Here is a 27,368-nt window from a genome sequence, read left to right as displayed (position 1 = left end):
TGATCAGCAAAGGGAAAGTCGTCATTAAGTCTGGCAAGCAAGGTTCTTTGGGTAGATTTAATATCTTTTATTAGACCAACTGAGTAGCTGGAAAAAGGTCTTGGCAAGCTTTTGGGTGCAATCACCCTTCTTCAGGCATAGGAAGTCTCTGCTGTTCTGAAACTCCAGGGAATGAGAGTCTCAGAATAGTTAATTAAGCTAATTAATTCTGAGGTGTTAAATAAGACACTGCAAATGAGACATAAATGATAGCAAAATACTTTATTATTCTAGTACTAATGTGTACATTTGCTGATGGCAGAGTTGCCTCATGGAACACACTGGGTTAATTCCAGCTGAAACCACCAGAAATCAGGTAATGACTGTAATTCGGTTGCTGGTGTGTAATAGACAATACAGTGGATTCTCTGACTCTCACCCATGTGAGGAGATGTCTAAACCAGTTTGATTAAGTCCTGGTGTCTCAGGAGAAACAAAGGGACATTTGAACAGGATAAACAGCTTGTGAACTCAGGGGGGAAAGAAGTATGAGCTTGGACTAAACGGTAGAAGCTGGAGGAGTGTAGACTGCTTCATTTAGCACCGAAGTTAGGAGACAATCTAAGTGAAAGGAAGTCTATTTAACTTTCAAGGAAAAGCTCAAGTTTAAGAGAATATGTATTTAAGATTATATTGTTTGAATTGTTTCCTGTCTCATATTACAGTATTTGCAGCTAAAAATCAAAGGATTCGTTGCATCATTTCAGCACGCACAGGCAGGCCTGAACTTCCTTCTCACCTCATGACCAGACATGACAACTTAATAGAAAACAAGACAAAAACAACTAAACCCTGAAATCAAGATTCATTTAGTATGTGTATTTTGGACTTCATAACTATATAAGCCTAAATGTAAGTTTCCATATATGCAGAAAAGCACCCCATCAAATGTACCTTAAGTTTCACTGTAATCCAGATAAAAGGTAGGGTGGTGTTTAAGTCCCTGGAAAGTCACAATCCAGCAGGCATATTCAGATGCATCTACACAAAATGTGTTACTGCACGGTTGCCTAATTTACTGCACAGTAAGCATGTGTGTCTACACATGTGTGCGCTTACTGTGCTGTAAAATCCCTTAATCATGATTAAATTTGCTACCTGCATTTTCAGGTAGCAAATTTAAGTGTGATTAGTAACTGTACAGCAACACACGTGTAGATGTGGCCCAGCAGCAAATTTGCTGCCAGGTCTGCCCATGTAGCCAGCCCCAAGGCTAGTGGCTGGGAGTCTCTCTTGTACCAGGCTGCTTCTCTGGCAGTCCCTGGCTGCAGGGTATAAAAGCTTGTGGCCATTTTATTCCCTGGGGCACACATCACAGGCAGCCTGAGGGTAGTGGTGGCCCTGTGTACCCCTCTGCGAAGGCCACAGCTGAGCTGTTTCTGCCTTTCTGGAACCCTGTGTTTCTGTGTGGTCTTGCACAGCCTTGCATTTGCCAGGGCTCTGCTGTTATGCAGGTGTGTGTAGATCAGTTGCTGCAGGCCCTGGCCAGCATTTGATCACCTCAGGGCTGCCTGCAGGCTGCTTCTGGCAGCAGGGCCAGGGCCATCTGCCTGCTGAAGACCCCCAGTAGCCTGCCCCATGCCTGCAGCTACTGCAGGGCATCGCCTTTGCCATATGGCTGCCAGTTTTGTGCTGTGCCCCTGTGCTGGACTCTGCTGGCAGCTCCCCAGGGCTGGCAACAGCGGGACATGCACATGAGAGCCCAGAGAGCTGACACAGGACCCATGATGTTCTTGCCCTCTCTGTCCAGGCCCACCACCACCCATGTGCCTTCTACACAGGGCCCCAACTGGAACCCAGAGAAGCTTGCTGACCTCATGGTACTCATGGGCAATACAGAGGTGCTGCTCCAATTTGAGTGGGGCAAGCACTTGAATACCCACATTTATGAGGCCCTGTTGGATGGGGTGCAGGAGTAAGGGTAGTCCTGGTCAGCACAGCAGTATCACATAAAGGTCAAGGCCTTGCAGTCAAGGACTGCATTGATACTGGTGGCAATGTCTTCCTCAGTAGCAGGAGGCAGTGACGTGTAGTGCTGTCACAAGTAGCCCTCCAGGCAGTGACGGAGGTTGCAGGGCAGCCTGGGGTTGCCCCCTGCACTGTCATAGCTCATGGTCCCATACCAGGTGTGCAGGTATGCTCAGGGCACTATGAGGATCATCATCATCAGGACGTAGTGTGTCGAGCGCCCCTCAGCATGCACAAACAGTGGGTGGCCCTGATTGACCACAGTTGTTAGTCTGGCCATGGCTGCAAGACCATGCCCTTTATTTGGCAGCTGACCTATATTTTGGTGCGCCGGGACCCGGGCCACAATGCAGCCATATATACCAGCACAGGCAGCCTGTCTGAGCCCACACCTTGCCCTGAACCCTCCAATGACAGATCAATACCTGAGTATCCTGCCTCACCCAGCTCCCTGGCTGCATAGTCCATCAGCAGATTGAGAAGCCCTGGAAAGTGCCTGCCTTGGCACCTGTGAAGTCACAGGCCCTGCCATGAGGACCAGCTGGCAATGTCATGGTCAGCCATCAGCAACGCCAGCTCCTCCCTGGCTGGCAGGTGTCCTGGCAAGGCACTGTGGGCCCAGGACACTGGGCACAGCCACACACCAGGACCAATGGGGAGGATCACACTGAGCTGCCAGCCTCACCAGCCCTGGACATGTGGTAAGCCCTACACTGAAGGAGGGTCTTCCCTGGCCCTGGCCCATTCCCCTGCCCCACCTCCCTGTGAACCTGCCCACACTCCCCTGGCCCCAGGCTCCCCTCCAAGGCACACAGTGATGTTGGACACAGTTCAAAACTTTATTGAGAAGCCTGTGGCCCCACAGCTGGGTGAGCATGGGCCTTTCACACCCTGAGGAACACGGTGCCAGTGGTAATGTCCTCCTTGGTAGTGGTGGTCACAGGTAGTGGTGGTCAAAGGGCAAGTGGTGTAGCACTGCCACAGGTAGCCCTCCAGGCAGTGGTGGAGGTTGCAGGGAAGCCCAGGCTTGCCCCCTGCACCATCATAGATCACAGTCCCAGGGGCAGTTTACAGTCCCAAGTGCAGAACATCTTATCTCTGAAATGGTACAAAATCTCATAAAAGGCTTTGGTATCTTGGCTCTGTAGGGCCAGCATCTGGACAATGGGGGAGAATCTTCAGGGGCCAGCAGGATGTGGGCTCAGGGGGAATAAACCGTTGTGCACATATGTGTCTCCCATGACAGCCTCCCATACCTGGTGCCATGGCCACCGCTAGTGGGTATGTGGCTGCCTGGGCCCTCACTGAGTGGGAGGGTGCCACTACTGCTCTTGTCACAGGTAGTGCTCCTGGTGCTGGGCACCTCTGCCTGCCATGCCTCCTCTACCCAGGCCTCACAAATATTATGCTGTGATGATGACCCAGGGGAGGTTGTTCTCAGCAACCTCAAGGCAGGCAGTGAGGAAGCACCAGTGGCTCTTGAGATGGCTGAATGCACACTCAACCAGGGCATGGGTCCAGCCTAGGCAGTGCTTAAAGTGAGCTTAGCGGAGTCCAGATGGCCACTGTCTCATCAGTCATGGCAGGAGCAGGTAGGCAGATCCCCAGTGATTGGGGTGGGATCACGATGCCACCCAGCTGCAGGTCTGGCACCCCCAGCATAAAGTGCCTGCTCTCTACCAGTCCTATGAGAGCAGAGTTCCTAAAGATGCAGGTGTCATGTGCACTGCCTGCCCAGCTGGTGGTCATGTGCACAGATGTTCCGGTAGTCTATCACGGCCTGCAGAAGCATGGAGTGGAACCCCCCGTGGCTATACCAGGGGCAGTTTCCATAGGGAGGGCAGGTCATTGGTATGTGGGTCCAGTCCAGGGCCCTGATACATTTGGGAAACCCCAGTGTACTGAACCCTGTCTCTACCACCTGGTGGCAAAGGGCATGAAGAATGGTGTCCACAAGCATGTCCTGGAGGGTGTCACACACCTTCAGGGCAGCCTCCCTGGCAGTGGCCTTGCCTATGCCAAACAGATGTCCCACATGCTGGAGGCTGGTAGGCGTGGCTAGCCTGCGCAGCACCAAGGCCAGGCAGGTGTTGGTGGGGAGGTTCAGACACATGCCAGTGTCCTTGTACTCCAGATGGAGTGGGTCCCAGACAGTGGCCATAGGCCAGGCAATGGTCAGTGTGATGGGCCAACAAGGTGATCAAGGTGGCCAGCATGATCCAGGGACGCTGTTCCTCATTGCCAGGGCTGGGGCAGCCATAGCTCAGGGTTGCAGGATGGGCACAGACAAAACTGTCATGTGCTGCCTCTGCCCTTCCCACATTGCTCCTGAGCACAAAGACTGTCTGCCCAAAGATCAAAGAGCAGGGCTGCCTTTTAAAGAGGGCTGCCAAGTGCTGAAAGCTGCAGCTGGAGCCTGGAGCTCCCCTTAGTGGTTTCAGGGGTGTACTGCAGGGCTGAAGGGACCTAGCAGCAAATTTTTGGCTTTATCCCTGCATGTGTAGGCACTTAGTCAAAATTGCTTACTGCGCAGTAAATCTAGGCTCAAGTAAATGCATATGTGAATGCGCTCACTGAGCCTAACAGCAGCAAAACAGCCTTGAAAACTAGGTCCATCACCTTCAGTCATTCACACAAAAACATAACCAAAAGAAGATCTGAAAGGGACAACTTTTTATAAATAGGCTATTGGTTAGAAAGTGGGAGACCTGTGTTACAGGCCTTTCTTAACCAGAGGGAAGTCAAACCCATAATTACCATGGAAGTGCCCTAACTATAGGCTAGTTTGGTTTGTGGGTGGAGGAGGCAGGCACCTTTAACTCTGTAGTCAGGTAAAATCTAGGCAGCTCCTCACTTTTAATACATATTTTTATGGAATACTTTTTGGAGGTACCTTACTCTTCACTGATAATATAGGGAGTCTGGATGCCTAACTGTTTCTTTGAATCACTGTTTTAGACCAGGCGCCTCAATTTTAAGCAGGATTGAAAATGCCTCAGCGTTTCTTTATTGTGACAATGACAGTTATCCCCAAGCCCTCAGTTTGGGGAAGTCAAGGAGCAGATGTTGAGGCTCCCCTTCCCCTGAGACCACACCACAAAAGTACAAGTGTTCACTTTTATGAGAGGACCTCTCACAAGAGAGATCTTCTCCTGGAAGGCTCATGTTTTTTCCAGAAGAAATTCAGTGAGAATTTGTACACTTGCCATTTCTAGTCAGAGAATGGTGATTCTCCCTGAAAGTAAAATTTCCTACCAGAATTTTCTGAGAGCAAAATAAAGCAGTGGAACAAAAACCAGCACAACACACAAAACAAGCACGCTCTGGCACAAACAGAGGCTGGGCCATGCAGAACAATGCTCTGACAGCTGGCCAGCCCTCCCTGCTGCCCCTGCTGCTCCAGCATGCCACCAGGTAAGACTGCTAGGACCAGCACAGGTGCTTCCCCCAGCCTTCAGCTCTTCCTGGCTGAAGAGCCAGGAGGAGCTGGGCAAGGGCAGTTTGTCTTGCAATGGAGCCGCACATGCAAGGGTGTACACTGAGACAATTTGTGCCACTGCAAGTACATGCTGCTGCTCGTCTGGGTGCGGCCACTAAAATAATTTGTTCAGGAGTAAATCTAAATTCTGAAACCTTACAAGTCACCAGAAATGGAGAAGATCCAGGAATTTAGCCAAAGTCCTTATTCCATCTACAGCTACCTGTGCCAGTTCCTTTAGAACTTTATGATTGATGGCTGTAATGTGATGGCTAGAACCAAAAAAATGAATAAGCAATAAATACGTGCTTCTTGGAGGCATTTGGAACTTTTGTCTAATATGAAGCTTGTATTTTTGTGACCTGCAAATGTAACATGTAACTGTTTGTGGAACTGACTAGGCCTCAAAGACAAAGCTATAGCTGTGAAATTAGCTGACCTAATAGTTTGCTCAGAATTTAGCCTTGATGATGATAAAAACTGGATTCAACTGCCCAGCTTATCTAGTACATTTCAAGAAAGGACATCTCAAAAAAGCATAGTCAGAGAGTTTTGAAGGGGCTGGATTTAGGTGGGGTAATGTTAATTTTAAACCTGAAGATGTTGTGTTGCACTTTGCTTATTGGATAAACCCAAGCTTTGGTAGTAACTTATTATAATAATTTCTAACACCTTTTAACCCCATAGGATAACAGCTATAAAGCAATAATATGAATGGCTATATAACTAAAAAATTAGCATAATTAGAATATAAAAGAACACACACGTCATAGTAACCCTTGGGAAGGACGGAACAGAAGGGTCATTGCTGTCCCATACCCCATTGATACCTCTTACTCCCTGTGAGAGTGAGAACCAGATCCTGACTGAGGGGCTTCCACCGGTATCCTTCGAGCAGCCCAGTTCAGAGACGTCTGAACTTTGCTGATTCAACTTGCCATGCATCTTCTAACCGAGGGACTACCGATGTTACTAACCAAGTAGGAACTCTTGGTTAATTTCTTTATCTGTTTTATTACCATTGTCAATTTTAATGTGTATTGTTATGTTGTCTGCTTATTAGCTTAACCTTTTTATTAATTATTATATATGCAAACTATATCTTTTGTTGTCATAAGTAAAACTCATTCTTTGTTGTAAGTGAAACTTGTAATTTCTTTCCTTTCCCACATCACCTTCTCGATCCCGAACCAAAAAGCCCAGTGGCTAATAAAGATGCAGTGCTCAGTCAGTCTGCAACTAAATTGCTATACTCACAGTGCCCAGCTAGCCTGTGACACTGTAACAGCTTAGTCAGACCTACACATGAGATTTGAATTGTTAAACCAATAAAACAATACATTTTGTACAAAACTGCAAGATTGTGGCTGGAACCAAGTGAAAGAAAGCAATCTTAAATTGATCTCATCTCCTTTGTTAATAGTAAATGTACCCAGCGTTTATTATGCTAAACCCGTCTACGTGACTGTATCTAACCTACCTACCTCACACCTATAGTCCCCAGTGGCCTCTGATCCTCACTGCTTCATATTTACATTCACTAATTAAGGCATATTTCTCCAAATAGTCAGTCAATCTCTAAATGTTTATTATGCCAAACCAGTGTATTCTCCTGAAACTCACACTTATTGTATCCAATAACCTCTGATCTTTATTTATTTTAACAGATCTGCTTTGGTTTAATAAAAGGTATCCCATATTCCTGATAGAACTTGTAACATCTCTTAATCATATCTCTCAAAACAGGCATTGAATATCTGTCAGATATCCCCATAAGCTATTTGATGCAGCTTCATTGTTAAGATAACAACAGAAAGATAGTATTTTGTGATCAACTTCCTAAAGGTACCTCATTCAATCAATACCCACCCCTTTTGATTCCAAACTGATCAAAATCTTGCAAATTTCATAAACACACAAACAGGATACAATTGTAATATGTTAATTCCATCCTTATCTGCTTTGTTCAGACTTTGATTAACCTACTATCAAGAAGAAATTATTTGAATCTATACAATCAAAACAGTATAAAAAGCAAGACAGAACTGCCAGCAAGGTGTGCAATCCAAAGAAGATCAAGAAGCCATCCTACACCCAGCCCACAAGTGCTGTGTGAAAGCTGTAAAGATAAGAACTGTCTCCTGCCTGCTTGAGTAAAAATCTCTTGCAGCTAAAATAATAGAAGGGCTGTAATAGCTCATTTATTGAATATTAAGAAAAAATCTTTTGTTTTTCTGTCATTTAGTTTTATAGCTTGTTGGTAGTTATTAAAGCAAGCCTTTCTGCTGTTAATCAAATGAGTATTGTTTCTTAAAGCACTAGGTTGAAAATTTGGCATACAAGTGCAGCAATGGGCATGACCAGGTGAGTGGGCACATGCATTTCCTTGGGGACAAATAGCAGCAGCCTACCTGTGCATGCATGCTCTGGCATGCAGCAAGTTGCCCCAAGTGGGGTAGGGGAGGCTGGGGCCAACACTTGGGATCCTGGGGGCCCCCTAAGCTGCAGCAGCAGTGATCCAGATGTGTAGAGCCTGACCAGCAACTGGGGCATGGCTCTGGCAGTCCAGACTCTGGTTTTGGGTGGTTCATGCTGCTGCCGTATATGCCACCCTACTTTTTTCTGGAATGGGTATTTTGACACTAGGATGTTCTGGTGTCAAAAAAAAAAAAATCTTCCATGCTGCCTGCATGTGTGGTAGGTGCTGTTTGCAGCACTACAGACAGGTCTGCAGAACCACAAATCACACGTGTATGCTCATCTGGACACACCCTATTAGTTTAGCCAACATTTGGTCATGTTCTTATGAAGTCAGCCCCCATGATTTAGTACTGCCAGGGCTACCATCCATTCCTACAGTCTATTCCAGTCAAGGTACTGATTTTCTAGATAGGTAAGTGCTGAAGAAAACATGATACCTTGATAAAATTCCTACAAATATTGTTGGAAGAGACTCTCCAGGATCCCTTATTGATTCAAATTCTTTTTATGCAACCACAATCTGCTACCTATCTAGTAAAGCCTTTTCAATTTCCTTCCCATATTCATAACCTCTTCTCACTACCCCAAAAAATAACCTCAACAACCAAACATCATTCTAATGTTCCATATATTATCATTCCTAAAAGCAGAACACTGCAAGTTCTTAACAACACAATAAAAAGCTATACAGAAATGCCTTCAGGCACAATCATAATTTATGTAAATAAAGCCAAAGTGATTTCTTTTTCTTAATCCTCAAGGGGGCAAAGGGAAGTGTTTTTTCTTTCTTTCTACCTATGTGGATTACAGATGTAATTACTGATAAGTCATACTGGCAGTTTTGGCAGATACATATTTCTTTACTTGCTTTTAATTTTTTTTCCAAGAGATATTTTAGTCATGTCATATGAGGAAAAATAATCATAAAATGATTATACAACGACAGTGGAGGAAACACTGCAAAACTCTGGCAAATGTAACTATTACAGGTTACATAGGCCCAGTTTTTGAGGTTACTGAAAAAGCACGTCACAGGGTAATTCATCATGTAAATCTCAGTGTGTCATTGTACCAGTGATGCATGGTCATGATTAAATACTATTCCCATTATGAAAGGTACAGCCTACATGTTTTGATTCATTCATTTGTGTGCGGACCATATACCACATTCAATGTAGTGCTAAGGATGACATTTTATCATGTTAAAACATTACTCAGTGAAGCTGATGTGATGAAGCAGAGCATGATTAGATGTCTCTGACAAAATGTCACGCAATGAAAGGTAAGTGACGATGATTTATTATCTTTCCCATACATTTTATTACTTTTATTTATTAATTGTTGAATACCTTCATTGTACCCAGTGGTGCACAAAGAGGACACGTTTTGTAAGATCCAGCCTTCAATCAGTTTGAATTCTAGTTTTTCTTTTCTTTCTGGTTATTGGGGAAATCATTAGAACTTCTGGAAAAGAATATAACAGGAGGCAAAAAAAGAATAAAGAGAAAATGTACAAAGACTAGTCATGACTGAGCAAAACTTCAAGTAGGAGGTTATTTTTGGGAAAGCTCAGCATGAAAAACAGACAGAGACAAAAATGTGTAAAGATATAAAATAGAGGTGTAGGTTGTAGTCATGTTGGTTTAAGGATTTAGAAAACAAGGTTCTTTGCATAAATCTGATATCTTTTATTAGACCAACTCAAATAGTTGGAAAAATTCTACTTAGCAAGCTTTTGGGTTTAAATATTCTTTGTCAGGCTGAGGAAGCATCTGCAGTTGGTGTGTGCTCTTCCTAGATGGAATGAATAATAAAGAAGCCAGAGGCTGGCATGCATGCAAGACAGGCAGTCAGTGGAGATATAAATTGAGGAGTCAGTGGGTGAGAGACAGACTGGGGTGAGGGGAAATTAATGTAGCTGGTGAATAGTGGAGAGGTACCTGGGGACTCAGATGTCAGGCAGGTTATAATTAGGGCTATGCAAAGCTTTGAGAGCCGATTTCATTTGGAGGAGATTTGGCCCAATTCGAGGACCAAATCTCTGAATCTGAATCAAATCAGGAGACCAGTTAAAGGCTCTGAATCAATTTGAAGCATCTGAATCAATTTACGAAAAGATTTGGAAAGGATTCCGCAATTTGGACATAGACTAACCAGGCAGCTGCCTCCAGCTGGTAAGTCTGTTGGTGATGGGGAAGGGAGGAAGAAAGGGGCATAGGGGAGGGAGTGATTGGGACTGGACCTGGAAAAAGCTGCCCAGCTGAGGCGGGGGGCACAGGACTCAGGAAGGTAGGTAGGGGCGGCGGCATGGAATGGGGGCGAGGCGGGTACTGGGAGTGGGTGCTGTTCCCTGCTGCTGTTTGCCCAGCTGGGGCAGGGAGGGGGAGCAGGATGCAGGTGCAACTCACTCTGGGCAGAAGGGGGCAAGTGGCAGCAGGGCATAGCCTTTGCTCCCAGTGTGGCTGCACCACTCTTCCTTGCCCTCCCACTGCATGCTGGCTGGCAAGTGGCAGCAGCACTGAGTCTCCGCTCCCAGTGCTGATGTGGGTGCTGCAGTGCTGGGAGTGGAAGTTATGCCCTGCTGTCACCTGCCCAGCAGGCACGGTGGGGGTGTGATGTAAGCATGGCTCAGTCTGAAGGGGGCAAGCAGCAGCAGAGCATAGCCCCCACTCCCAGCACTGCCACCTGTATCAGCACTGGGAGCGGGGGCTTTGCCCTTCCACCACTTTCCAGCTGGTGCAGGAGGGCACAGGATGTGGGAGTGGCAACGCTGGGAGCAGGGGCTATGCCCTGCTGCCACTTGCCCCCTTCTGCCTGGAGTGAGCCACACCCGCATCCCACCCCCAGCACCCCAGCTGGGTAAGTGGCAGCAGGGCAAAGCCCCCTCTCCAAGTGCTACTGCACCCACATCACATGCCCCCCCCTCTCCCCTCTCCAAGTAACGTGTCCAACTGCCTCAGCTGGGCAGCTTGTACCAGCCCCCACTCCAATCCCTCCCTTCCCCATGCCTCTTCCCTCTCCCCTCCCCCAACCCCAACAGACTTACCAGCTGGAGGCAGCTGTGTCACCTGCCTGTTAATCTGGTCAAATCTCTGAAACAGCGCCAAATCTCTCGGATCTCATTCAGCCAAATAAAATCAGGACAGTGATTTGAATCTCTGAATCAAATCACTGTCCTCCTAACCAGCTGAATCTGAATCTGAAGTGAATACTTGCTGCTTTGCACAGGCCTATTTATAATGTGTCATAAATCCAATGTCTATACTTATTTCATTTTTTTTTTGTATCCAGGAGGTTGATGAAGTGAAGTTCATAAGCTCATCTATGACAAGTGTTTTGTAAATTCTCTTTGAGGTTTAGAACTGAGAGATTGGAGAAAGAGTGGCTTGTTTGTGAGATATGTGCCCCCACAGGTAACTGGGTATTCTTGTCCTTAATAGATTTCTATCTCACACACTTAAAACACAACATGAAACCAGAAAATGTTGTAAAACTTGGAAATTCCCATTCCCAACTACCTCTAAAAATAATCATTTAGCTGCTTCTGCTATTTCAGTCAACCAAGTGTTGGTATATTGATCGGTACTTAAAGGCATAAAGTAACAGGGACAATCATAAGAAAATGACTAGAGTAAAATATATTTTCTTTCAGATTTTCTTCTTACTGTAAATAACAGTTTGTGGAGTATTATTTTTCCTATTCTCACAAATTTAACAAAACAGGTAATACAAGTCTTTGGGTATTAACTTAACCTCCTAATATTTTTTTTCTGCAGGAAGTAAAAGCATAATAAAATGACTTTACTGATAACTTTTAAAGGATAGGTCTCAAAAATACATATTGATTTGAGAGTTTATAATGAACTGCACACAAAACACCTTTAAAAGGATCATGATTACTTTTGTATATGTGTAGTAAAACATATTTTATAAATGTCTTCTTTATCACCACAAAGGTTATGAATTAAAAAGAAGATCTAGTTGGCACTGGCTATGGTTTTAGCAGAAGCTATATAAAAGCATGCATACAAAAAAGGCAATTATAAAAAAACTAAAATAAGCAGCATAGTCCCCACTTTTAGGTTCAAATGAGTTCTGTTTGGTAGTGTACCTAAAAAGGGGGGAAAGTCTATCCCCAGCCTAATATCCTTTTAAGAGAACTGCCAACTCCCCACATCAATTTAGTGCAGTCTTGTTGCTACTCAAAAGTGTACTGGTGCTCCAGGTGTCTCCCATTACACAGAGACATGCCCTTTACATATTCTTTGCACTGTGAACTGCAAGTGGAAGTGGCATAAAGCAGGTTGTGCCTAATTAAGGCACCCGAAACTTTTGGGAAGGATTTCATCACTATTGCTTCATATTTTGACAAGAACCAGCAACTGCAGAGACCTGTTAAAACTGGGAACAATTGTTCATGTGTTGATATATCTTTAAATGTAGTCACTCACCCATGTTCCAACCGTAGGAAAATTTCTGTTTAAGTTTGAGGAAAATAAGTGGACTGACTTACTCCCCTCATACTGATTTGGATTTCCCTCTTTTAGTCCCATCACAAATAACATCCAGTAGTATGATAAAGGATTTAAGTGCTTGTAATTCAGTTCTGAATAAAGTAGCTTTAGCATTCAGAAATTTTCTGAAGTACCATGTAGCCTCCTCAGCAGGACATTTCTTCAGGCTTTTGATTTGAAGTAATTTGTATAATGGCAAATCACAGTTGGGGTACAGTTCATCAGAGAAATATCTTTAGCTCACTGTAATGCTCTATGTAGATGATGATTTCATGTCTGTGTGCTTAGGCAGAAGTATATGGTTTGTCCTTTATAGCCTGTTCAGTGATTACATTGTAAATTATACATTTAAAAATGACTTATTATGACTGTAATGTCTAAAAACCAAATGTAACCCTGGAATAAAGAGGTACAACATCAGTGCACTGAAAATAGTGATTTCCTTGTTTAGCCCAAGGTAGAATTTGGTCCCAAAATATGTACAAACTAACCTTTCTGGACGTTTTTGAGTAAATAATAAGGTCTGTATATAAACAGCTGATTAAGAAACTAATTTTGTATATGTTTACTTTCAAATCTCTTCTATACCTTCCAATATCTCTTAGTTTCTCATTAATTTCTTAATAGATTTAGCTTATTTACATATTTCTTCACATCTACTTGCCCTGTCCTGGTGTTGCCCTGCGGGGTCAGGCCAATCCTCAGGATCTCAATATTGTGCTGTTAGACAGGAGGGTATGATGTACAATTGCACATGCATGAACTCAAAAATCAATTAGGTGCATGCACACACACTATGCACATACACCCCCCAGGTGCGTGCACACACAGACTACCAACTCAGGCACATACACATCCAAAATTACCAGCCTATGCAAATACACACCTATCATCAATTCAAGCACCTACACACACTATACAAACTAAAAGAAATTAAACCAGAATCAATTACCAATACCTGCACACCCAATACACATACACAGAATACTAATTCATACACAGTGACATGCATGTATATCAGTTCACATACATACCACTCACTTACGCATACACACAGGTGAGTTCCTAATTCAGGTGTTGTGGTGGGTATATATATACTTGGTGTACTTGGGATAGCTGGGGGAAGGTTAAGGTGAGATATAGTGAAAGTGTAGGGGGTGAACGTTGCCAGCCCTGCAATTAGAACTGGTAGCCTTAGAGAGAGATGGGCTGAGAAGCTGAGGCTTGGAGCTACTTTGGTTACTGTTTGTGGAAGGTTAGCAAAGTAATTTTGAGACTTTGCCTTGGAATTACAAATTTCATCACAAAAGGTTCTTCGGGGAAAAATGTCCGTCTCTAGTCATAATGCCTCACAGTTACAAAATACTGAAATCATTCAGTCAAGAAGTAAATTATAGGTTTCCATTAAATATATTGTTTATTTATTTTTCACTTGAATAAAAGTTGTTTTTTCCCCTAAAATGCATATTGTTGTAAGGTTTTAAATTAATTTATTAGCTTTGTAATTTTTATTTTTCTTGCAGTCCAGAGCTGGTTACCTAAACTGTAGTTTGACCTATTGAAGCAATCTAGCTATAGAAGCAGTTAAAGCTTCCCTGTAAGTGTTCTTCTTTTGACTCCTTCAGAAACACTCTCATTGTCTTTCTCCTTATTGAAAATGAGGAAATTCCATAGCTGCTACATCAGGCTTGAGACAGATGCCTACTTTTAAACACATGCTAGATGGCCGAGAAATCAGTAAGATGCTAAACTATGTTGTCATCTGGAGAGATGTTGGGCTGCTGAACTAGATGTGAACACTCTCTGCCTACTGACCTTTGAGTAGAAGTAGTTTTTCTATCCACAAACATTTAAGGTCATGGATTTTCTTCCAGCTTCTCACAAATGTTGACATTTTGCATGAGCCAGGATCAACTATGAGCTGATTTTGTTACCTGGGAAACATTCCCTAGTATCCATTAGAATGGGTCAAATTCCTTCACAGATTCCTTCATATTACAACCTGAATGAACATCACACAATTTAGTAGAAAATGGAATTATATCAAGGATAAATTTGTCCAATTTGTGTTTAGTGCAGTCTTTGGAGTTAGTCAAAATGAGTGTGTTTACATGAATTTATTTTCTTCGGTGATTGATTCCGTTCTGAATAATAGTTTGTCCTTTTCTTGATAGCTTGCAATAATTTAGCACTGTTTTTCCTTTCCCTTTTACTTTGGACCTCTGTTGCTATGGATAGTTTCATATTCCACATGCTAAGTGATAACCAGGGAGCCATATAAAATATAAAACCCACAAAAATCGATGTTTTTCTGTGATCTACTGAAAGTACAGTGGCATTCCATGGCAAGTGGCACTATTTCTGCTCTCTTTTACCTCTCAGCCAACCAGCAAAGTGTGTCCCCCTCCTACCTTTCATGAAACTTGTTAGTCTCATTCCAGCCACATGCTAGTCACTAGTGTCTACTCTAGATTCTTCCCTCATATGCTCACTCTTCCAAGTACTGTACATGTTCTTTCAGAAGGCCTTTCTAATTCCCATTTGCTCAATGTTCTGAAATAGAGAGTTAAAAAACAAACAAACTGCTGAGAGTTCGGTCACAATTTTCTTTAAATTTCCAGACCACAATCTCCTTCAATTAAACTACAACTGCCTTCTGTGCACACATAGACACACACACACACACACACACATATATTTCTAAATATATAAAAAGAAGTGTATATATGTATGCCTGGGGCTTATCAGCTCATGCAAGGATGCAGGGTCCCACTGCTGCCCCGATCCTGGGGCAGGGGAGGGTCCCTGCATGACCTGATTTGCCCTGGGCCCTGCACCTTGCTTGGGCCAGCTCTGGTACAGAGCCTAGGGCATATCAGCTCATGAGGGGACCCTCCCCTTCCCCAGGATTGGGACAGTCATGGGTCCCTGCAGGAGCTGATATGACCTGGGCCCTGTACTGGAGCTGGCCTGAGGAGGGTGCAGGGCCCAGAGCAAATCAGCTCATGCAGGTACTGTCCCCCACCTTGGGATCCCCTGATCCCGGGGCAGGGGCAGGGGCAGGTCTCCGCATAAACTGATTTGTCCCAGGCCCACCTGCTGCTGGCCCCAGGTGGCAGCACCAGCCTCCTGTGATCCAAGAGGCAGATTGGGGGCCTGCAGCCCCAGAAGAAGTCTGGCACAGGCCCTGCAGCCCTCCCAGGCATGCGGGTGGTCCCAATCTGCCTGTTGGATGACAGGAGGCTGGTGCTGTTGGCTGGTGCCAGTAACAGCACCAATCTTCCCAGTGCTGGGTGCACGCAGCACCCAATGCCATCCCAGGTGGCAGGAGCAGCCTTCTGTGATCTGGCAGGCCAATAAGGGCCCTCTGCACCCCATGGAGGTCTGTGGGGCTCAGTCAGCTCCTCCTGGCTGGGAGTACGGGCCCCTTATCTGCCTGCATGATGTCAGAAGGCTGGTGCTGCCAACTGTGGCCAGCGGCAGCACTGATCTTTCTGGTGCTGGGTGTGGGCTGTGCCCAGTGCTGGTGTCAGCCAGCAGCACCATCCTCCTGTCATCCGGCAGACAGCTCGGGGGCCCGCACCCCTGGGAGGAGTTCGGCAAAGTCCTTGCAGCCCTCCTGGGGGTGTGGGTAAAACCCCAATCTGCCTGCTGGATGACAGGAGGTTGGTGCTGCCAGCTAGGACTGGCGCTGAAGTCAAATAAGCCTGGCTTTGAAACTCAAAAAATTTGAAATGTTTTTAGTGCCCTTGTTTTGTTTCAAAGCTATTTTGAAGGCTTTTATTTCATTTCAATTTCACTGATTCAAGCTCAAAACACATTGAAACAACTTCAGAATAAAACACCAGGAGAAATTTTGCACAGCCCTACTGCAAAACACCATGTACTTATTAGTATTACTTACAGTGGCCACAATATGACAAGCCAGAGAGGAAAAAAAAAAGGATTGGGAAAAATCCAAATCAATAAATGATGGTATCAGTTTTTAAATTTTAGAAAACTGTTAGCAAATTCAAAAGAATAATATTGTAAAAATCAAGTTCTCTAAATTTGTTACATGGCCATGTATGGCCTAGAGACCTCAATTATTTAGATAGTATTAATCATCTTGTAATGTATATTTAGTATACGTAGGAGTGCAAAACAAGAAATTTTTCTTTCCATTTTCTTTTCTTTTTCCTGACATTGCCCTGCAGTTTAGCCATTAGGCAGAATAAAATCATAAAGTATATAGATCTCAGCACAGCTAGAGAAACTATAAAGAGACTCTTACCAACCAATGGCATTTTGTTATTTATAATAGAGCTTCAGACTATTGTCCCTGAGTTTGTTGACCTTATTAATGAACCGATCAAATTTAGAACCATAAAATAAACTGGAACAATCTGAGCTCATGCCCCTTTCTGCAGGGTGCTTTACATCTCACTTTGTGGGGCTAAGTTTTAACTAGGAAGTAATGTTATCAGATAACCTGGGATTCATATATCTTATAATCTTAAAGATCTATTTAAATTCAGTTTTGACCCCATCTTGTCCTCAGTAAAAAATGATGCTGAATGACAGGGACAAGTCAACTTGATCCCGTGGAGCAAAATCAGTATAATTAAAATGAGTATATTTCCAAAGGTGTTGTATTTCTTTATTTCCTTCTCCATACATAATCCAGGATTTTTAAAAATCATTTCATAATTTCATAGTTGGTAGGTTCAGAAAGAACCTGAGCAGATCATCAAGTCCGACTCCCTGCCATGGCAGGAAAGATTACTGGGCTCAAAAGACCCCGACAAGGTGTTCATCCAGCCTCCTTTTAAAGACCCCCAGGGTAGGAGCCAGCTCCACTTCCCTTGGAAGTTAGTTCCAGATCCTAGCCACCTTGACAGTGAAGTAGCACCTCCTGATATCTAGCCTGAATCTACCCTCTGCCAGCTTGTGACCGTTATTTCTAGTCATTCCTGCTAGTGCTCAGGAGAACAGGGACTCCCTCAATGCCTGCTGGTCCCCCCTGACTAGTTTGTAAACGGCCAATAGATCCTCCCTCACTCAGCCTTCTTTTGTGGAGGCTGAACAGATTCAGGTCCCGTAGCCTCTCTTCATAGGGCCTGCCCTGCTGACTCCTGATCATGTGATGGCCCTCCTCTGGACCCTCTCCATGTTGTTCACATTCCTCCTGAAGTGTGGCACCCAGAAATGGACACAGTACTCCAACTGTGGCCTGACCAGTGTCTCACAGAGTGGGAGGATCACCTCCTTGGACCTGCTTGAGATGCATCTGTGGATGCATGACAAGGTACGGTCAGCTTTCTTCACTGCTTCCCCACACTGTCGGCCCATGTTCATTTTGGCATTAATAATGACTCCAAGATCCTTTTCTGCCTCTGCACTGACAAGAAGGGAGTTCCCCAGCCTGTAGGTATGCTGCTGGTTCTTCCTCCCCAGGTGCATCACCTTGCACTTATCAGTGTTGAAACCCATCTTGCTCACATCTGCCAACCCCTGTAACCTGTCCAGGTCCAACTGCAGCTTATTCCTCCCTTCTAGCATGCCCACTTCTCCCCACATCTTAGTGTCATCTGCGAATTTGAACAGGGTGCTTTTTGCCCCCCTGTCCAAGTTGCTGATGAAGATGTTGAATAGTGCAGGCCCAAGGACCGAGCCCTGCAGAATCCCACAGCCCACATCCCTCCAGGTCGAATAAGATCTGTCCACCAGCACTCTCTGGATTCGGCCCTCCAGCCAACTAGTGACCCATCTGACTGTTTAGGTTTTGACTTGACAGTCTCCTAGTTTTTTCATGAGAATGGGGTGAGATACAGTGTCAAAGGCCATCCTAAAGGCCAACCTAGACAGGTTACAAGGGTGGGCAGATGAAAATAGGATGGGATTCAACACTGACAAGTGCAAAGTGAGGCACCTGGGGAGGAACAACAGGCTGGGGAACTCCCTTCTTGTCAGTACAGAGGCAGAAAAGGATCTTGGAGTCATCATTGATTCCAACATGAACATGGGCCGGCAGTGTGGGGATACAGTCAGGAAGGCCAACCGTACCTTGTCATCTCAAGCAGGTCCAGGGAGGTGATCCTCCCCCTCTATGCGGCAGTGGTCAGGCCGCAGCTGGAGTACTGCATCCAGTTCTTGGTGCCGCACTTCAAGAGGGATGTGGACAACATGGAGAGGGTCCAGAGGAGGGCCACTCACATGATCGGGGGCAGCAGGGCAGGCCTTATGAGGAGAGGCTACGGGACCTGAACCTGTTCAGCCTCCAGAAAGAAGGCTGAGGGGGGATATAGTGGCGTGTTACAAACTGGTCAAGAGGAATCAGCAGGCACTGCCAAGCACTGCCAGGAGTGACCAGGAATAATGGTCACAAGCTGGTAGAGGGTAGATTTAGGCTAGATATCAGGAGGCACTACTTCACAGTCAGGGCAGCTAGGATCTGGAACTAACTTCCAAGAGAAGTGGAGCTGGCTCCTACCCTGGGGGTCTTTAAGTGGAGGTTAGATGAACACCTTGCTGGGGTCGTTTGACCCCAGTAATCTGTCCTGCCATGGCAGAGTGTTGGACTACATGATCTACTCAGGTCTCTTTGAGCCCTAGAAACTATGAAACTATGAATCTAAAGTCCAGAAAGGCTATGTCCACTGCTACACCTGCATCTAAGGATTTTGTGACCTGGTCATAGAAGGCCAGCAGATTGGTCTAACAGGGTCTGCCTCTAATGAACCCGTGTTGGTTGCCCCTAAATTTTATCTCCCCTGCTGGCACCTCACCAGCATGCGCCAGGATAATTCTCTCAAAAAGCTTACCCAGTACCGAGGTAAGACTAATTGGCCTATAGTTTCCTAAATCCTCCTAGCTCCCTTTTTTAAAAATGGGAACCACATTGGCCCTTTTCCAGTCCTCTGGCACAATGCCAGAGCACCATGAGTGCTTATAAAGCCATGCCAGGGGAACTGCAATGACCTCTGCTAATTCCCTCAGCACTCTGGGGTGGAAACCATCAGGGCCTGCTGACATCTTAAATTTAAAGGATAAAATACTTTTTGTTGTAAAAATTAAGGTTCTCAGACTGCAAAATTCAGATCTACTAGAAAAATGTCTCCAAAATTTAGAGGTATTTGGAATGCCTTACCCATTGGAGAAATAGCTTTCAGATTTTCCCCAACCCATATATATTTGAATGGGGATTTTTCTCTGAGGCTACATCTGGTTGAAAATGAAGGAAAGTTGTTTAACTTAATTGTACTATGGAATATTCAGTTTCCTTTTTCTCAGGTATATTCCTGGACCTTAGCACTTTTCTTTGGCCTTCAAAATAGGTTCAGACAGGAGTGACAATTTTCACCCAAGCTGGCCAGGGAAAGCAGTATATAGCTGTGACCAAACAAATGCAGAGCTGCAGACTGCTTCAAAAATGACTGCTTAGGTGAAAATCTGGCCCCTTATTCCATGAGGTATCAGATAAAGATATTTCAAAATGTAGCATCTTCTGTAAATTGTGTTTGCAGAACTCCCATCCTCTCAGTGTTTTTAGAAGGGAATGGAAGGAGTTCAATCTATGTGTTTTTCAGCCCACCCCTCTTCTCCCCCTCCCCCAAAGTTTAGGGAAGATGTATTGGAGGCCCCTTGAGGTTGGGAGAGGACTCCAATTCACTCATCCCACCCTTTAGCTCCAACTGGAGAGCCCCAAGAACAAGCTGCTTCTGCTGACTTTCCCCTCATCCCATTCTTAAAACAGTGAGCCCTCGCAAAGATCTGTGGCCATTGCTATAGGAACCTGGCTGCAGGATCCCAGCCTGCAGCTATATTCCCCTCCCCACTGAAACCAACAGTCAGTTTGTTTGCTACTGATTGGAACTTCTTCTGGGGTAGCACTGTAACTCAGAAAACTTTGCAGAAAATGTTCTGAGTTATAGCCTGGAGCTGCACTTCTATCTGCACCCAATAGGTCCTGCTGTGCTCAATGAATTCCATTGAATATGCTGGGTTCCTATGGAAAAGACAAACCCTTCTGGTGAAATTGTATCCCTGGGAATAAAAAACTTTATGCAGTTTGCTAAATTAAGTCATGAATGCTGAAAGCATAGAGAGATGGGAAACTCTTTACAGTCTCTTCTCTAAAGTCTTTGGATACATACAGCTATTAGATTTGATCCCTCTAAATGAACAATTATACAAAGATCCAGAGGGCATAAATCTCCCAAAAATGGTATGCCTGCCTAAGTTCATTTACCTGAGGTGCACTACCTTAGATCAAGACTGAGTTTACCTGACCCTGGACTCTTATACACATGTGAGGAACCTAATCCGATATACTGGAAATCCAGCATGTTGAAGCAGACTTGATTAATTGAGCCTGCTGGAGCACATAAATTGATGCTCTCTGGCAGCCTTGCATGTCAAGTTGTAACAGGGAACCCTAGCCCTATCACCAGAAAGCAGGCTGGCCCCTTTAAGACCAGAACTTTCTGGACACAACCTGTTGGCAAGGTAGGGGTTAAAAGCTGAGCCTTGCTGGGTAGTTAGGTGACCAAAATGGTGCAGGCCAGAACTATAGAAACCCTGGGCTGAGCTGGCTAAGGAGGCTCGGCTGCAGAGAAGGTGGACTCCTGATGAATCCCAGACAAGCTGTGGCAGCCCCACAAAAAGGAGTACAGGTGGTGGGAAGCAGAAGCACACAGCCATGGAAAACATGAGCTGGTAGACTTTCTCCCTTAAGTTTATTTTGGTTACAGCCTAGGGGCTTACTGTTTGTGTTTGATTGATACTCCAGTGGTTTGTGGTTGAGGCTGTAGGGGAGGAGGAGACCTTATCAGCACCATGGGGAGTAGTCATAAAAGACAAAAGGGCTCAATGCACTAGTGGGTGTAGCTGTACAGGGCCAGGGGCCCAGAGCTAGCTGCAGAAAAATAGGACTTTGAAGTCAGGTCCTAGTGGGTGGATCTAGGTTAGTAGCTCAAGCTATAAGAAAGGGCCCAATCCTGAGGAGGTAGAAAATCCAACAACTCAGTGCCCAAGGGTGCGATGTGAAAGGGGGCCAGAAGTCCTGGTGCCATAGTGAGCACAAAAGGAAGGCCACGGGCCCAGAGAGTATTAAGGAGCTAGAGCCTCAGAGTCAAGCCGTACTTGGTGAGTTTAGGCTGGTAGGCCTAGCTAGAGAAAGAGAGGAGTGAAAAAGCCTGTGGTATAGCTGAGAATCCCAACATAGAAGTATGAACAATGTCTGCAAGGTGTGAGGCATGTACAGGGATGGTTGGAGCATGCAAGGACATCCCTAGTCATCAGGGCATATAATAGGCAGTCCCCCACTTGTAAGAACAACTAAACAATATATACATGAAGATGTGGCAGGAGAGTAAAGGTGGGCTACAGGACAAAATACAAAAGTGAAGTATTAAAGGACTTCAAGAGTGCCCTCCAGGCCACTAGAACACTGCTGGTGATGGCAACCTGTTACACATGTGTATCAGAGGTTCAGTGTGCCTCCATGCTGAGAAAATGGTAGTGGTGCACTTTGAACTGAAACACGTTCAATGTGCTTTAGATCAAAATGCACTGCTGCCATTTTCTCAGCACACGGACATGCTGCACTACTGATACACGTGACGCATGGGTGCTTTTAATTAGCATGGCTTGCCGGGCACCTGGCCCCTGGTGCTGCTTCAGGAACACATGCAAAAATACCCCTTGTGACTGCTTGTACACATTTGCAGTGCAACAGACTGGGCAACCCCTCTACCCTCCACCACTGTACAGACCCACCAACCCCTTGCAGACTCACTAGCCCCCAATGGTCCCACCAAACACCCCTCTTCCCAGACCTGCCAACTTCCCTATATGGAGCCACTAGCCTCCACCAATTCAATCCACCCTTTCTTCCACCCTCCAGTTACTTATATTCGTTTCCTCACATGGGTACCAGAAGTACCAAAAGACTGTATGTGCTAATCCTGGTCTACAATTCGGTGCTGAAAGCAAGCTGTGTGAACATAGGCTGGGTGTGGCAATGCCAGGTGTGCACCTTAGGAAATTATTGTCAAAAGGGTGTCTCTTAGGTCCCACTCTGTAGATATCTGTCGGTGCAAGTTGGATGGTGCTTTAGCACAAGGATAAGCATCAAAAAGTGTCAATACTATATTTAAGATGAGCTAATTGAATTATGAGTAGTCCAGCTATTATATTTACACTGTAACTGGTATCTGGTAAGGATACTAGCAAATTACGCAGCCATTTAAAAAAAATAAAAAAGGAAGCTTTGAAATTAGAAGACAAAATGGTATCATATACGTAAGATGTAACAGCTATGAATATAATAAGGAGTATTACCTTTTACAGGTTTTCCTCACCAACTCCTGGGGTTAGGTTCCTCAAAATACCGATGGTTGGCAAAACTGCAGTTGGCAACACCAAAGGCTTGTAGGAAAAATGGTAGGTGGCAGGCTGATGTGCAGCCACGGAAAACCATGGTTACTCAAAACTGTATACCCTGGTAGCCAGATGGTACACAGAATATTAAGTGTGGATACTCAAAACCACGTTTGGCAAAACTGTGGTTGCTAAGGGAAACCTGTACCTTAAGGCAGCATGAGTATAACCTTAACATACAATGGTGGGGGAAAATGACCTGGAAGAGTCATTGCTGTCTTATATGTTTTAATGATCTTCAAAAATTGCTGAAGTGACTTTATGAGATAAAATCTGTAAAAGTTAAACTTAAGTATTCTTACTGTAATAAGATTCTTTATTATCAATTATTTCAGTTCCTAAACTTTAACACTTAGGTTGCTTCCTGCCTTTAAGTTTCAGAGGTCGTGAACAGTTTAAATCTATTTTGCAAGATACAATGTGGTAAAAACTGAGGTCAGAAAAGAAAGACATCTCTTTTTTTTGTTTGTTTCATTAATATCCTATCTTGCATTTTACCTCATAACATCTAACAAGAGTTCCCCTTAATGCATATATTGCTTGTTTCAGTTTACTTTTTTGGTAAAAATCTAAATTCATATTTATCCCAATAAGCCACAATTATCCTCTCTCTTCTCCTTTTTTTCCCCTACCTTTACAAGTTCTCTAATAATTTTTAATAGTTTCCAATTTCTTTCCGGAAAGGTGAGTCCTGCTAAAATTTATTCCTACACTAAATCCTGATTCATTTCCCTTCTTTTAATAAAGACCTAGCCTTGGAAACATATGGCTTGACTCTAATAGAGATTTATTTCCATAGTTCTGGTGAGAGCTGTTCTCCATTCTCTACTTTTATCTACTCCTTCCTATCCTTTTCTCTCTTACTTATCAGGGTTTTTAAAATAACAATTAAAAACCTAAAGCTCAGAGGTGCAAATATTTCAGTCCCTCAGGGAATGAAGCAGGGAGAAAATGTAGTTTTAAAATTAAATGGTTGGGAGGGTAGACATTATGCAGGTTAAGCGTGATGTCTTAGAAACTAAACTCACAGTGTAAAAAACGTAAAGGAAAAGTCTTTAACAGAATAGGAGGCAAAAGATCGTAATGCAAAAAATAAAACAAAACAAAAAATCTCTAGTCTATGTTCATGACTTTCACTTTATGAATGTCTTCTATATTGTCTTTTTTCCAAAGAAACAATTACTGAGAAACTCCTTTCCACAGCAAAATATAGGTAAATTTCATATTTTTTTCTTGCTCCCAAATCACTGCGTTCTTTCAATCTGTAAACAGAATTTATTTTTGCATCTATTCCAGCAGATGCAAGGAGGGGACAACTAAGTCCCAGCAGTAGGCTTAGGAGTAACTTTAGAGGTTGGATGGTGGTGTGCACATGACAGCTCTCCACCTGTTAGAAATGATTAACAAAGGAAACATGACTTCCTTGTATTGGACAAATTAAACCACCTCCTGTGATTCTCATCGGTCTTCCTGTATTTGCAGTATAAAGAAATAATTGTTTACTGGATGAACAAAAAGGATATTTACAATGAAAGATGAAACCTCAGAGCAAAGTTTCTATGGTACTTAAGTCATCAACTAAGTACAGTAGTTTACTTACAGTACACATCAGGCAATGGAAAAATAACCACAGAATCTATTATTGATTTATTTGATATGACCTCAGAAATCATCTGATCTTGCATACTCTCTGTGCACAAATGGCTTATAAAATCAAGACAAATGGCTGCAATTCAAAATAATGACAGTAGAACGTATCTAATTTTCATGGACTAGATCCAGTAACATGATTAATTTTTTTTATCAGATTCTTATTTAAGCTTCATTTTTGTCTTCTATGGCTAACATCCATCCGGGCTGTATAATATCTTTTGTATCACTTCTATGGCAAGCTCAATAAGGCACTTGTGTACATGCACAGTTTCTAGCACAATAGGCTTATGATTGCTGAATACAGCTTTCAATGCAATTGCAGTGCATATTGCATAAATAAAAAGAATAATTGAACATTTTCCTTGATTGGAAAAAATAACCTGCTGTGGGATAATCATTAATGTTGCCAATCTTCTTTGATTTATAAGTACAGTGAAAGAGATTAGTAGGCAAAAATCTTGTTAGGCAGTTGACTTTTAGCTTAGTTCCTGACAAGCATTAAACTTTCTAGTTTATCAAGTGTCATCATCAAGATCTGAAAAATACCCAGCATGTTGGCATCTGATATACTTTCTGTTTTCTATTGTCATCAGTTGCATAAAACTGAAATAAAATACTGGCAATTAAGAATGCCAGCCTTCTGTTTTTTTAATTATGTTAACAAGACTGCTGACCCTAGAATTAATCTGTAATGCACCCACACTTCAATAACATCTACTGTTCTCTGCAAACCAGTGAAAGAACTGTTTGCTAGATGCCCAGAATTTAGTATGTGAAATAGCACTGATCAAATAGAATTGATATAGATAAGGAAGTTGAATTATTTTTAATGTTGCCATATTTATTTCTCGTCCCTGTTTTTTTGCTGCAGCTGCATAGATCAAATTGCCCAGTTCCACTATTGGGCAACTGTTTTGCATCTTGTAATCTGCACTTTTACAAAGTGGGCTTTAAGGACTTCAAAGAGTATGGTGCAATAAAGTATTGGAGTATGGTCCAATATCTTAGGAAAGCCTAACCACAAGAGTGTATAGGATAAAGTATGCTGTTCAAAACAGCTTTGCATTTCTAACTAACAAATTATTTTATAGGCCTGTACGAAGCAGGTAGTATTCACTTTGGGTTTGGATTCAGCTGATTTGGGGGACAGTTAGTTGATTTAGTGATTCAAATCACTGTTCCAAATGGATTTGGCTGAATCTGACTCGAAGATGGTTGCTCTGCCCACCTCAGCTCCCGGACCTTTGAAAAAAACCAACACCCCCCGAACTCACCAGCTCCTGTCCAGTGAGGGGGCAATCCCTGCTGCCCCACACTGCATGAGGGGCTCTGCCATGAGACTCCAGAAGCCCTGAGGCTGCTGCTGGTGACTTTTTTTTTTAATTTTAAAGAGCTGGGAGCTGAGGCAGATGGGGCAGCCATGGGCAGGGGAATGGGGCTGAGAGAATGGGCAGGGGTCAGGGGGCTCATGGCAGAGCCCCCCATGCAGCATGGAGCAGTGGAGATCTCCCCGCCCCCTCCACCTGGCAAAAGCCAGTGAGTGGTTTGTTTTTTTTAAAGCCAGGAAGTGGGGCTGGGCATGACAGCCATGGTGGGGCTAGGGCAGAGGGCAGGGGTTGGGGGTGCTTGGGGGGAGTTGGGGGAGCAGGCAGAGGCTGGGGCCTGCCAGAAGTCGCCCCATGGTCCCCTCTCCCCTCCTCCAGCCTCCACTCCCCTGCCTGAATCACTGAAGCTGTCTGAATCTTTTCTGAATTGATCTGGAGAGCTTCAAATCTATTCAGACCTTTTAATTGGTCCCCTGATTCAATTTGGACTCAGAAATTCAGCCACTGAATCGGGCCCAATCTCCTCCAACTCGAATCAGCACTCAAAGCTTTGCACAGCCCTAGTATCTTATGAGAGAAATCAAAGGTTCAGGAAAGAACAAGTAACACTCATTTTAATTTAGAAAATTCCTCATATTCTAGTTGTCATTCCAGCTCTTGATGAAAATAAACTAAAGCCTGAGGTTTTGTATACCTACCTGTTCAATGCACCATTTGGTTTCCACTAAGCATAGTCCATTACATATTGGTCTCTGGATCATCAGAATTTAACTGATTATTTTATGAGGCACTTGGCTATACCAGCATTTCTCAGCCTCTGGGTTGCAATCCAAAAGTGGGTTGCAAGAAACATATGAAAGGGTTGCAATCAAACTTTAAAACTGGATCAACAGTTTTTAAAAAAATGGATTCTCTTTAAAAGGACAAAAACATGGGAAACTGCAGCTTTTCCCTTGCAGGCTGGCAGAGTTTCAGGCTGCAAGGAGCTGCTTAGGGCTTCCCATGTCCCACACACACCCCACACTGCCCCACACACTGTAGGGCTGGTACTTGGAGAGGGGCAGGGGACAGTGGATCTGGAATGAGGAGCACTGGATTGGGACTAGTCGTCAATCTTGACAAATGGGTCCTGGTACGAAAAAAGTTGAGAACCACTGGGCTATACCTTATAGAATAGCAAACATGTATTTTTCTTTCTTTCTTGCATATTAGTTTTATCCATATGAAACATAAATTATGGTTGTTTCTAATGATAACGTAGCTATGCTACAAGACAGGCAACTGCACTTGGAGGCGGTTTCAGCAAAATTATGGACAAACCCAGGCAACAAGAAAAAATTCCAAAAGAGGCTTTAGGGAGCCAGTTTCATAGTCAAACCCCTTTGGAATTCACAAGCTAGGAATTTTGCCACCTATTTCCCCTGACTAGTTTTCTGGGCATGCCCAGCAGCTCAGGCCCTACATAAAAAGGGAGGGCCAAGCACAGTG

Source organism: Crocodylus siamensis, chromosome 3, assembly GCF_052110815.1.
Source record: "Crocodylus siamensis isolate JL-2025a chromosome 3, ASM5211081v1, whole genome shotgun sequence".
In the NCBI taxonomy this organism is placed as follows: Eukaryota; Metazoa; Chordata; order Crocodylia; family Crocodylidae; genus Crocodylus; species Crocodylus siamensis.
Note: the sequence above shows the minus strand (reverse complement) of the source record.